Below are 12,273 nucleotides of genomic sequence, written 5' to 3'. Positions count from 1 at the left end.
AAAGGCCAGAGCAGCCGCCTATGGCTAAGGATGATGTCCCACCTAGGGATCCTGAGCAGCAGCCTCCATCCCAGGCTGGTCGAGGCAATCCCCAGTGCCAGAGGCAGAATAGGGCAGGGCAGCCACCCCGTAGCCCTAGATGCCCAGGGGTTGAAGAGCCAAATCTACCGAGCAGGGGGCAGCGTCATTCTGCCAACAGAAGGAATATCGAGTCAGGCTCTGCGGTCAGGGGCCCCCCACGGCATAACAATGTATGGGGACCCAACGACCAGCGCAGGCCTCCCCCTGACGCTCGAGAGATGCCAGCCCGAGGAGGAAATAACGTGAACAGCCGGTCACGCCATAGTCAGCCACAATTCAAAGATGGCCATGGCTATAATGAAGTTGATTCCGACAGAGGAAATGCTGTCCAGAGAAATGAAGAGAGAGGTGGAGGCAGAAGCCCCCCACCTAAAGAAAATAGGCCAGCTAGCCACAATGCTGGGGGGCAACCCAGGCAGCCGAACGTCTTTAGTCGGCTAGGAGCTAGCGAGCAGAGACGTAGAGACGATGATCTTAGGGACGTACTTAACGACCGCCGTGAGAGGCACGACGAGTACGCTCCCTCGGCGCCGGTGGCCCCAGCAGTCCTAGAAGCTGTTCAGGCTCATATTGATGCCCTGAACCAGGCGGTACAGCAGCTGGTCGGGGGACGAACGTCCCATATCGAGTACGATAGGAGGAGGGGCACCCCCTGTATACAGAGGATTGCCTCGGCCGAAACCCCCAGTAAGTTCAAGATGCCTACATTGCCGAACTTCGATGGGTATGGAGACCCAGTATCTCATGTTAATAAGTTTGAGATACAAATGGACATACAAAAAGTGTCGGAAGACGCTCGCTGCCGGATCTTCCCTGCGACACTGTCTGACACCGCTCAGGAGTGGTTCTTCAAGTTCCCTCCTGCTAGTATAGTATCTTGGGAAATGTCCGTAAAGGAATTTTACGGACAGTTTTACGCAGGTCGTGTACACCCCACAGAGGCCAACCAGCTGGTCGAGATACGCCAGAAAGAGGGAGAGCCCTTGAAAGAATATGTCCAACGCTTCATGCGAGCAGCAGCTGGAGCCAAGTCAGTGAGCAATGAAGGTAAGATGATGGCCCTAACTGCTGGGGTGAGGTGCCATTCGCCCCTCTAGAGTAGCCTCAGAAAACATGGGGTTGGAAGTACCCAAGAGTTCTTGGATCGGGCTGATCGATATATAAAGCTCGAAGACGCGATTTCCAACGAAGGGAAATCGCCAACCAAAAACAAGGGACCCAAGGATGAGCCCGCCAAAGCCGCCAACGGGTCGAAAAAGCCCAATGGCAACGGCAAAGGCAACGAGAACGACAATGGTAGGAATGGAGGAAATTGGGTGAACAATGAACCCTCAGCTTTTGAGAGTAAACGCCCCAAAGGCAATCGATATGAGCCATGATTCACCAACTACACGGCCCTTGTCGAAAGCTGAGCTGAAGTCTACCCGGCGACTAGCTCAAGTGTGCCTTACAAACGACCCGCAGCTATAAGGAAAGATATCTCCAAGAGAGATACGACAAAGTTCTGTCGTTTTCACAATGACTACGGGCATGACACCAATGAATGTAACCAGTTGAAAGACGAGATTGAGTTCTTGATCAGGCAAGGACATTTGAGAAGATATGTGCGAGCCGCAGGAGGGTCTCAGCGAGAGGCTCAAGGTGGCAACGAGCAGGCACCTGCACGCCAACACTCGCCACCTCTACAGCCAGCTCCTATGGCATGCACTTTACTCACCATCTGCGGAGGCCCACATCTTGTAGGAGAGAGTGGGAAGGCAAGGGAACGATACGCTCGAACCCTACGCCACGACCAGGACATTGAGATGATGAGTATGGAAGATCGAGCACCAAAAAAGGCTCGTACATAGGAGGAATTGATAACCTTCTTTGATGACGATGCCCAGCACGTACGATTCCCACACTCCGATCCGCTGGTCGTAGATGTACAAATTGCCAACATGATGGTGAAAAGGGTGTTGGTCGACACAGGGAGTTCAGTTAACATCCTATACAAGTCTTCGCTGGAAAGAATGAAGCTATCCATCAAAGACCTGGAGCCATGCAACCAAACCATTTATGGTTTTTCCCGTGCAGGGCTCGCCCCAACAAGGTCGATTAGGCTTCTAGTTACAGCAAGTACTGGAATTGCTTATAGGACATTACTCACTACTTTTATAGTAGTTGATTGTCCTTCAGCATACAATGCTGTGATTGGGAGATCAATTCTGGTCGACCTACGAGCCATCACCTCGATATGGCACCTCGCCATGAAGTTCCCAACAGACGCAGGGATAGGTTGCGTATTGGGAAATCAGCGGGAAGCGAGGGAGTGCTACAATGCCTCGATCACCAAGGCGAAGAAGGGTGTATCAAGAGATGTTCACAGGAAAGAGTTGCAAGTGGCAACTGATGCTTAGGCCCACTCGGCTGATAATGTCACCAAATAGGGCGTTGCCCAAAGTGAGGATAGGGATTTAGATCCTCGCTTTGGGGATTTTGAGGAAGAAATTGGCCCCATCGAGGACCTTGAAGAGGTCCAACTCGATGAAGAAAATCCGACCAGGGTTATGAAAGTCGGTAAAAACTTAGAGAAAACAACAAAACAAGCACTGGTGGAGTTTTTAAGGAGGAACCAGGAAGTCTTTGCCTGGTCGCACAATGACATGGTCGAGATAGACCCTGCAGTCATCAGCCATGTCCTAAACGTCGACAAGAGTTTTCCACCAGTGCAACAAAAAAGAAGGCTGCTCGACAAAAATAGATCAAGGGCCTTAAAAGAAGAAGTCGAGAAGCTAAAGGAGAATGGGTTCATCAGGGTGGTGTTTTATCCATCGTGGGTCTCTAATCCCATGCTAGTTCCCAAGCCGAATGGCAAATGGCGTACGTGCGTGGATTTTACAGACCTAAATAAAGCCTGCCCCAAAGATTGTTTCCCACTCCCAAGAATCGACCAGCTGGTCGATGCCACTGCAGAACATGAGATTCTCTCATTCATGGATGCATACTCCGGGTATAATCAGATTAGTATGCATCCCCCTGATGAGGATCACACTAGATTTCAGACTGATATAGGGCTTTACTGTTACAAAGTAATGCCCTTCGGTTTGAAAAACGCTAGTGCGACTAGTCAACCACATGTTTAAGGAACTGATTGGCACAAACATGGAGGTCTACGTCGACGACATGCTGGTCAAGTCAAAAAGGGCAGAAGGGCATGTAAGGGATTTACAAGAATGCTTCAACGTCTTGAACAAATATCAGATGAAGTTGAATCCCCTTAAATGCTCTTTCAGAGTAAGATCAGGGAAGTTCTTGGGATTTATAGTTGACTCGAGAGGAATTGAAGCCAATCCAGAGAAAATTAAAGCCCTGATAGATATGAAATTGCCGGCAAAGATTAAGGATGTTCAAAGTTTAACCGGAAGAATTGCCGCTCTTAGTAGATTCATTTCGAATTCAACAGATAAGTGCGTTCCATTTTTCAATCTACTTAGAGGCAACAAAAAGTTTGAATGGACGGAGGAGTGCGAGCAGGATTTTCAAGCATTAAAAACTCACATGGCGCAACCACCCATCCTGTCAAAGCCGGTCGATAAAGAAACTTTGTTCATCTACTAGCGATTACGGAATATGCTGCTAGTGTCGTTTTAGTAAGGGAGGAAGAAGGCGTGCATAAGGCTGTTTACTATGTAAGCAAAAGGCTAATTGGAGCAGAACAGCGGTACCCGCCCATCGAGAAGCTAACCTATTGCCTAATTTTGGCCTCTAGGAAGCTGCGACCTTACTTTCAAGCTCACCCAATCACGGTTTTGACCGACCAGCCTCTACGACAAGTCCTGCAAAAACCAGAGGCTGCGGGTAGATTGCTAAAATGGGCAGTCGAACTTGGGTAGTTTGATATATCTTACTTGCCGCGAGCAGCGATAAAAGGGCAAACCCTAGCTGACTTCATTGCAGAGTTCACAGAACTTACAGACGACGAGCAGATTGAAGAGCCTAGAGAGCCTGAGTGTCAAAACCAAGATCCCTCGTGAAAATTATTTATAGATGGTTCTTCTAACGAGTGCCACGCTGGAGCAGGAGTAATATTGATAACGCCGGAAAGGCATCGATTTCACTGTGCAATCAGGTTTGCCTTCACTGCTTCTAACAACGAGTCCGACTATGAATCATTACTCGCTGGGTTGCAGTTAGCCAGGGATATGAATATAAAAGTGCTTGACATATACAGTGATTCTCAGCTGGTGGTGAATCAAGTCATGGGAGAATACCAGGTGCGAGGTTTAAATATGGTTGTCTATCTAAACAAAACAAGAGATATGTTGGCTCAGTTCGACAAATACAGCCTCCAGCAAGTACCTCGCGACCTGAATTCCAATGCTGACGCTTTGGCCAAATTAGCAAGTGCGAAGGATGCTGATACTCTGAATATAGTACCGGTTGAGCGGCTATCAATGCCAAGCATCCGAGCAGAGGAGACCGCTATGGTGATCCAGATGGCGGATACATGGATGACACCATATATAGAGTATCTGACGCAAGGCGTATTGCCAATGGACAGAAATAAAGCCAGGACCCTTTAGTGACAGGCTGCTAGGTATATCCTGGTCAATGGAATCTTGTACCGAAGGGGATACTTAATGCCACTTCTTAGATGTGTTTCGAAAGAGAAGGCCAAATAATTGATGAAAGAGGTACACGAAGGCTTTTGTGGAGACCACGCTGGGGGGCAAAGCTTGTCAAAAAAGATCCTAAGGCAAGGATACTTCTGGCCCACGATGAATGAAGACTCGATGGAGTTTTTTCGGAGGTGCGACAAGTGTCAGAGGTTCTCCAAAATCCCACGAGCAGCCCCCAATGAGCTGAAACAGATGCAAAGTCCATGGCCGTTTGCAGTTTGGGGGATAGATCTAATCGGATCTTTGCCCACAGGAAAGGGCAGCGTCAAGTATGTTGTGGTTGTCGTCGACTACTTCACTAAATGGGCCGAAGCCGAATCGCTCGCAACCATAATGACCAAGAAGGTGCTGGATTTTGTGATAAAAAACATTATTTGTCCCTATGGATTGCCAAGGAAGATCGTCTCGGACAACGTCACCCAGTTCGATAGTGATTTATTCACAAATTTTTGCGAGCAGCATGGCATTATCAAGAGCTTTTCTTTAGTCGCTCATCCCCAAGCAAATGGACAAGTTGAGGCAGTCAACAGAACGCTAAAGGATACACTAAAGAAAAGACTAGAAGAAGCTTAGGGGGCGTGGCCAGAACAATTGCCTGAAGTCCTTTGGTCGTACAGAACTTCCCACCGAACAGCAACAGGCCATACTCCATTCTCTTTAGCTTATGGATATGAGGCTATGTGGCCTGTTGAGTTAGATCCGCCTTCGCATCGCAGAATAACGTATGATCAGGGCTCGAACAGCCAACTACTGTTGGAATCCCTAGACTTGGTCGATGAAAAGTGTGAGCAAGCCCAACTCCGAGTAGCTGCGCACCAGCAAAAAGTGGCTCGGTATTTCAATTCTAAATTTCGAGAAAGGAAATTCAGTGTCGGAGATCTGGTACTTCGAAGAGTTTTCCTGAACACCCGCGACCAAACTGCTGGAGTACTCGGACCTAATTGGGAAAGGCCATACCAGATTGAAGAAGTCCTTCACCCAGGCACCTACAAACTTGCTCGCTTAAACGGAGATCTCGTTCCTCACTATTGGAATGGAGAATACCTGCGCAGGTACTATCATTGAACAATCCTTCTTATAGGATTGGCTTGTATTAATTTTACTTTTTACAAGTTATGAAAAAGGGTTGATCATTTTATGTGACTAATCGCTTATAAGTGTAATATCTTTTTGATCACTCATACAGACACGTTTTGTCCATATATTACGAGAAATATAAAGGACTGTGCGCAGCCAATCATTCTTGCCAATTATTGTATTTTATACAAGTATTTGCTCATTACGTGTGTTGTTTTTATGTGTTACAATTTTAATTATTTTGCTACGAGCAGTATTGTTCAAACAGGTTTTGGTCAAGGCAAGTGACCAAGGACCTAAAGCTCCTCGATCACTTGGGGGGCATATAAGGTATCTAGTACGCAAAGCATATCGAAAGGTATGTAAACACATGAGCAAAATAAGTGAAAGCATGCTAGGGTACTTAGAGTATTTTTTAAAATTTTGTATTTTGTGAAATCAAACCAAAGTACTATGCTAAGTTCAGTCATGCGAACAAATGTTATAATAAGATGCAAATTATTATAATATCAAAATGTTCCCTTTTACACCACGAGCAGTCGCTGCTCGGATGTAATTGTTCAATTAAAAGTAAAAGCTGCCCATGCAGCAATAAATAATTAATTGGAAAATAAGTGTCTTTACACCACGACCCGCGGGGGTCGTGTACTTGAAAAATTAAAAAGAAAGAAAAATAGCAGACTACGAGGCCGAAGGATCTTGAGGGGTGCCCTGGTCGACGACATTTGTAGTTTTATTGTCCGCCCCGTCCACGCCAGTCGCCAAGGAGATTTCAGGCGAGGCAGGTACCCTTGCCCTCTCCTCTTCTGCCAGTCGAGCATCGCAGCGGGCTATCTCAGCATGCCTTGCGCGATCGGGAAGGTAACTAAAATCAGCCCCTTGGTTGTGTTTCCAGAAGTCATAAAAACACTTACTCGTGGCATTCTTGTACTTTTCCAAATTGCTGGCGTTGGCTTGTTCAAGCTTCTCGATCCGACCCTCCAAGGTTGTAGTCTCTTGTCTACTCGCAGTCAAGTCCTCCTCGAGCTTTTTAGCCGTGCGGTAATTGACGCGGTTAAACTCCTTGAAGTTGTCTCTCTGCTCGATGGCCTTATCCAAAGCACTTTGCTTCTCCCTCAACTCCTCAGCCAGTTTATTCTTCTCCTCGAGAACCGCCTCAAGCTGCTCAGCGTATTTCGCTTCAGCAGCTTTGAGTTCTTCAATGTGTCGTTGCTCCAAAGTCCTGGACTGCTCGGTGACGGCACCCGAGCGGAGCCGACCGGCAGTAAGGGTTAGAATTGCCTGCGATCAGAGCAAAGATTAGACTGACTGTAGAATATAAAGGGGGTTGTCTCCATAGATAAAGATAACTTACATTGGCAAACTCATTCAATGCGCGGGTTAGGATCTGGTCGACGTCCATTGTCTCAGTCTTGCCTCTCGGTAACGATCGTGCTTCAAAATTTTTGCGACCCTGTCTTTGACCGATCTTAAGGCGCGACTTGATATGTCGCCCCCAGTGGAAGCAGGACCAGTGTAATGCCCCAAATTTCCTAATAAGGTTTAGGACCTTGATTAGGAGGCCGGGAGGGCCATAATTGATTTATTATGGTATTTAATGATTATATGCATGTTCATGTGAATTATACTATTATATGATGGTGAATGCGTGCATATGGACTCATATTTTAATTGCAAGGGTATTTTGGTAATTTGGCCATTGGGGGCGTGATTGTGTAATTTCATGCATATGGGTGAATTATAATTTTACCACATTATATGTGGATTGGTTCGAGCCATTCGGCATGAGACGATCATGGGAATGCAAGTTTTCGGTCTAGTCATAACGGGATTAAGTTCGGGGCTCGGGGTGAGTCTTGGGGTTATTTGGTGATTAGAACGTTGCCGGGGATTAAAGGGTAATAGGATGTGAATTATTGGTATTTGAGAATGTTGAGATTAGCGGGAATTGGAGAGCGTTAATTATGATTAACGGTATAGGTTGGAAAGGACAATTTTACCCTTGAGGTGGTTTTAGAGGCTTTAAGTGACTTAAGGGTATTTTGGTCATTTAGGTTTGGATTTGTATGACTTAAATTGGCTGCTGGCTGTAGAAGCATGTGGAATTAGAACAGACTCAAAACAGAGCCATCCTCATCCCTTCTCCTTCTCTCCCGTACAAAGTTTCTCCCTCATCTCCCTTTCAAATTTTTGAGAACCAATTGAAGAACAAACTAGGGAAAATCAAAGCTTGGGGAGTATAGCTTGAGTTCAGCCACTGGGAAGGATTCAAATCAAACTTGAGGTAAGTTTCAGCCATGAATTTTATGGTGTGCTCTGTTTTTGAGCTTTAGTTTTCAGCTTGAGAATCTTTTGTAGAAAGTTTGGATTAATAGAAGTTTGGTTGATGTTTATGTTGGGTTTTGATGAGGGTGAGTTGTAGATGATGTTAGGTGGTTGAATTGAGTGTTTGGAGAAGGTTTGGAACTAGTTTGAAGGCTTGGTTATAAGGGAATATGCAAGGGAGGTCGAGCTGATGCGTGTTGAATTTTTGGCTGATCTGGGTAATGAGCCACGGCCTGGCTTTAGTGTACCGCGGCCTAAGGTGGCTTCTGAGGCAAATATGCCTCTGTCAGGGAGATGAGCCGCGGCATGGCTATGGTGAGCCGCGGCCCATTAGGGCAGATTTGGCCAGAAATAGGTTTTTGACTTGGGGATGCTAGCTTAAGGCCTCGGGGTCGATCCTACTACCCGGTTAAGTGTGGATTGATGTCTCGGAGGCTAGATATTGGTTTGGAAACCTTTGCTTTCATTTTCATTGATGGTATTCTATATTTTTGATTATGACTAGGTGACCGTTAAAGGACCAAAGGACTGATCGTTCTCAAAGGTCTTATCTTTTATTAATTCTTGCTCGAACCCAAGGTAAGAAAACTGCACCCCATACGTGGCATGCATGGCAATGATTGATGCATGTTGGATGTTTAAATGTAAACATTGATAGCATAATGAATGCTTGGCAATCTTGCCCATTTGCACGTGTTTATTATTGAGGCATGCTGGTTGGTTAAGTGTGATGCGTGTGATGCACGAGAAACATGTGATTAGGGCATGCCATGAATGATGAATATGAGATTGGTCAGAGCTTGAATCTCTGTGTTTGTGCATGATTATAATTATGCTAGCAACTGTTTAGTAAGCATGCTGAATGCCCTATTCTTGGATAATTGGCATATGATACACATTGATAGCATTGCTTACCTGTGCATGGTATTGACTAATTAGTCAGATTTGGCAAAGGTGCTAGTACCAACTGTGAAGTTGTGACTCATTAGTCAGGTTTGGCAGTGGTACTGGGCACTGGTCACACAAGGCTGACTCATTAGTCAGAATTGGCAAAGGTGTTAGTATCAACTGTGAAGCTGTGACTCATTAGTCAGGTTCGGCAGTGGTACTGGGCACTGGTCACATTGTGCTAACTCACTAGTCATGACAACCCTAGTGTGTTTAGTGCAAGCTATGTTGATTGGACCTAATCGACCCTCTGCATTGAATGACTCAAAGAGCATTAATGCAGGACCAACCTCAAGTTCGATGAATATAAACAAGCATTTATCTAGCCAAAGGCTAGTCATTTAGAGCCATTGCAAGAAAGCCTAGGTAACGGTGTTATTACACGGCTATGGGCACTGGGCACTGGGCCCCCAGTGACTTAGTTGTCAGTCACTCAGTATGGGTTACCAAGACCTCAAAGTGATATTCACTCATCTGATCAGAGCTATGAGCTCTGTATGATCATTTTGATCATCATATGCATGGCTTTGGGCACTGAGGCCCCAGTGATTTGCTTGTGGGTCACTCAGCATGGTTTACCAGAACCTGTTGAAGGTTAGAGGCTTACCCAACAGCCACCCTTCCACTTGAACTAGTGACTTGCTTGTTGGTCACTCAACATGGTTTATCGGAACCTCTAGTGTTACGACACTCATCTGATTAGGATTGACTTGATAGTCCTCCAATCAGAAGGCCAGGATTTCTTATCCTGGATACCCCAACATCTGTTTGAATTCATTTGCATGCTGAATAGAGCTATGAATGCTAGGCATGCCAGATATGATTTGGTATCATGATATGACTGTTTATGAGCATATGAGTTTTCTTGCTGGGCTTCGGCTCACGGGTGCTTTGTGGTGCAGGTAAAGGAAAAAGGAAGCTGGACCATCCTTGAGTTGGAGAGCTTAGGTGATGACGTGTACATATGCAGCTGCTCGACCAATACTTGGGCGAGGTTTGAAAGTGGAACTAGGGCTGAACCCTGTTTTGCCGCTTAGAACAGCCTGTTGTAAACATTTTCTTGTAATAAACTCTGAAATTATATTTTTGGGATCCCAATGTATACAGTAAACATTCAAGTGAAACGTTATACCTTAACCAAAATGTTTAATCCCTAAACCGCTAATCATACTTAGTTACACGTTTATGGCCAAACGACTCGATTAGCGAGTTTAGCACTGTTTGCAATGTGCACTGTAGCGGTCCCTGGAGTTGGGGCGTTACAACTAGCTTGCTGAGTCTGGTCAGTTGGGGCCGGTGGTGTAATAACCCGAAATTTTTTTTTATTTGTTTATTGTGTTTTATGTAAACATTATTCTGTGAATTGATTTTTTTAAGAGTATGAATAATAATTAAAATAATATTTGGTGAATATTATTTTAATTAAAGAAATGTGAGTTGATCGCTTTAGACCATAGTGTGGGGACTTAGATGTGAAATAAATCTAAGATGGACATCTTGTTCAAAGAGTTTTAGTATATGATTTTATGTATTTGGAATCCACATAAAATCATAGAATCATTTTAGACTATGATTTTGTGACTTATTCACTTAGAGTCTATGAATAATTCAAGAAGGATTTTATGGGATTAAAATTATGATTTTATGTTGAAAGGACTCAAAATAAAATCATAGACATAAGTTTATACCAAAGTTGCATTATTTAGTGCTTAAACCATAGTTGATTTTAATTATTTTAAGCTATGGTTTAATGCATTATTTTTGATAAATATATGTAACTTTCAGCACATATGCATTGTGCTTCTTCATTAAGTCTCGGCCGAGCACTCTAAATGGGAGGGAAGTTTTTGAATATCTAAGGGTGGTTATTAGAGGTTGAGAGGAAGTTAGAGACATTATCCCTCATTTGCATCAGCCATTGGCGATATTGGAAAGGACCGAGAGAGAGGAAGAAGAAGAAGTGCACAGTGCTTGTGGTGTTGTACATTCGAGTCCAAGGGGATAAGAACAAGGTTAGTTATTTTCTTTGGGTTTTCCATTGAAGATACAGACCTTGAACATGTTTATTTAGTCCCTTAATCCCTTGTAGCAGAAAGCTAAGGAAAGGAGAGAATGTTCTTGGGAGTTCGGTACAAGAACAGTCCTAAGGAAAAACGTAAGTACGAACCTATTTTACAGTGATTGTTCTCTTAGATTTTAAGTGTGAAACTCATGAGAAATGGTTTGGTTGTGTTCATAGCGTTTTGTACTAAATTGGAGAGAAGAAGAAACTATCAAGAACCAGCCACAGTAAGAGGTATATATTCATAGATTTCCTTCGAAGTTTTAAGTTTCCGATTTTTCATTTTCGTTTCTTAGGATGGTGATGAATTTATGGGCTGTTATGTATGGTTTTAATCAGAGTTTTAGGACTAGAGAACATCCTTAAGGTTCTAGGGGTAGTTTAATATATGTGTTCTTGAAGTTTGAGATGATTTGGTGGTGGTTGAAGATGGGTGGTGATGGCTGGCCGTGCGTGGGGGATACCACTTTGGGTGGTCACGCGTGGAGGCCGGTGGTGGTGATGGTGGTGCTAGTGGTGGCCGAAGTGATGAGCATGGTGGTCTAGGGAGTGAGATCGTGGCTGCCATGATGAGAAACCTTGGTTCGGATGGCCATGGCTGAATATGTGACGAGGTTGATGAGAATGGGGTCACGTGCATGCATGTGTGCATGACCCAGCTGGTTACAAATGGTTACAAATTTGTAACCGAAAGGACAAAAAAGTGGTATTTCGTCCCGAAACTTTAGGAAGTTACTGCAAGGCTTGGGATTAGGTATTCTAAGATCAAAATCTGATTATTGAGAATTAAGGATAAAAATTCTCTAGTTAATTGTCCAAGTATAATAATTTATAAGCTAGGCTCGGGAATTATTATGTGAGCTTCAAGAAAAATTCTAGGTTTGGGAGTTAGTTTCAAAGTTTAGATTTGATGACTTAGAACCTACGAAATATTTTCAAGGACTTAGAAAATATCTTAGAAAGTACAGTGTTACCAATTTTAAGTCTCAAGATCAAGAAGTGGGCTTGGGGCTCGTGAATTGGACTCGAGCATCGGAAAACGGAATTTTAAGAAATAATTGGAGTTTTGACTTGAAATTTCAAACATAGCCTATGATAAAATTATTATTGGAAATAATA

The sequence above is a fragment of the Humulus lupulus genome, chromosome 3 (genome assembly GCF_963169125.1).
Source record: "Humulus lupulus chromosome 3, drHumLupu1.1, whole genome shotgun sequence".
Classification (NCBI taxonomy): Eukaryota; Viridiplantae; Streptophyta; class Magnoliopsida; order Rosales; family Cannabaceae; genus Humulus; species Humulus lupulus.
Note: the sequence above shows the minus strand (reverse complement) of the source record.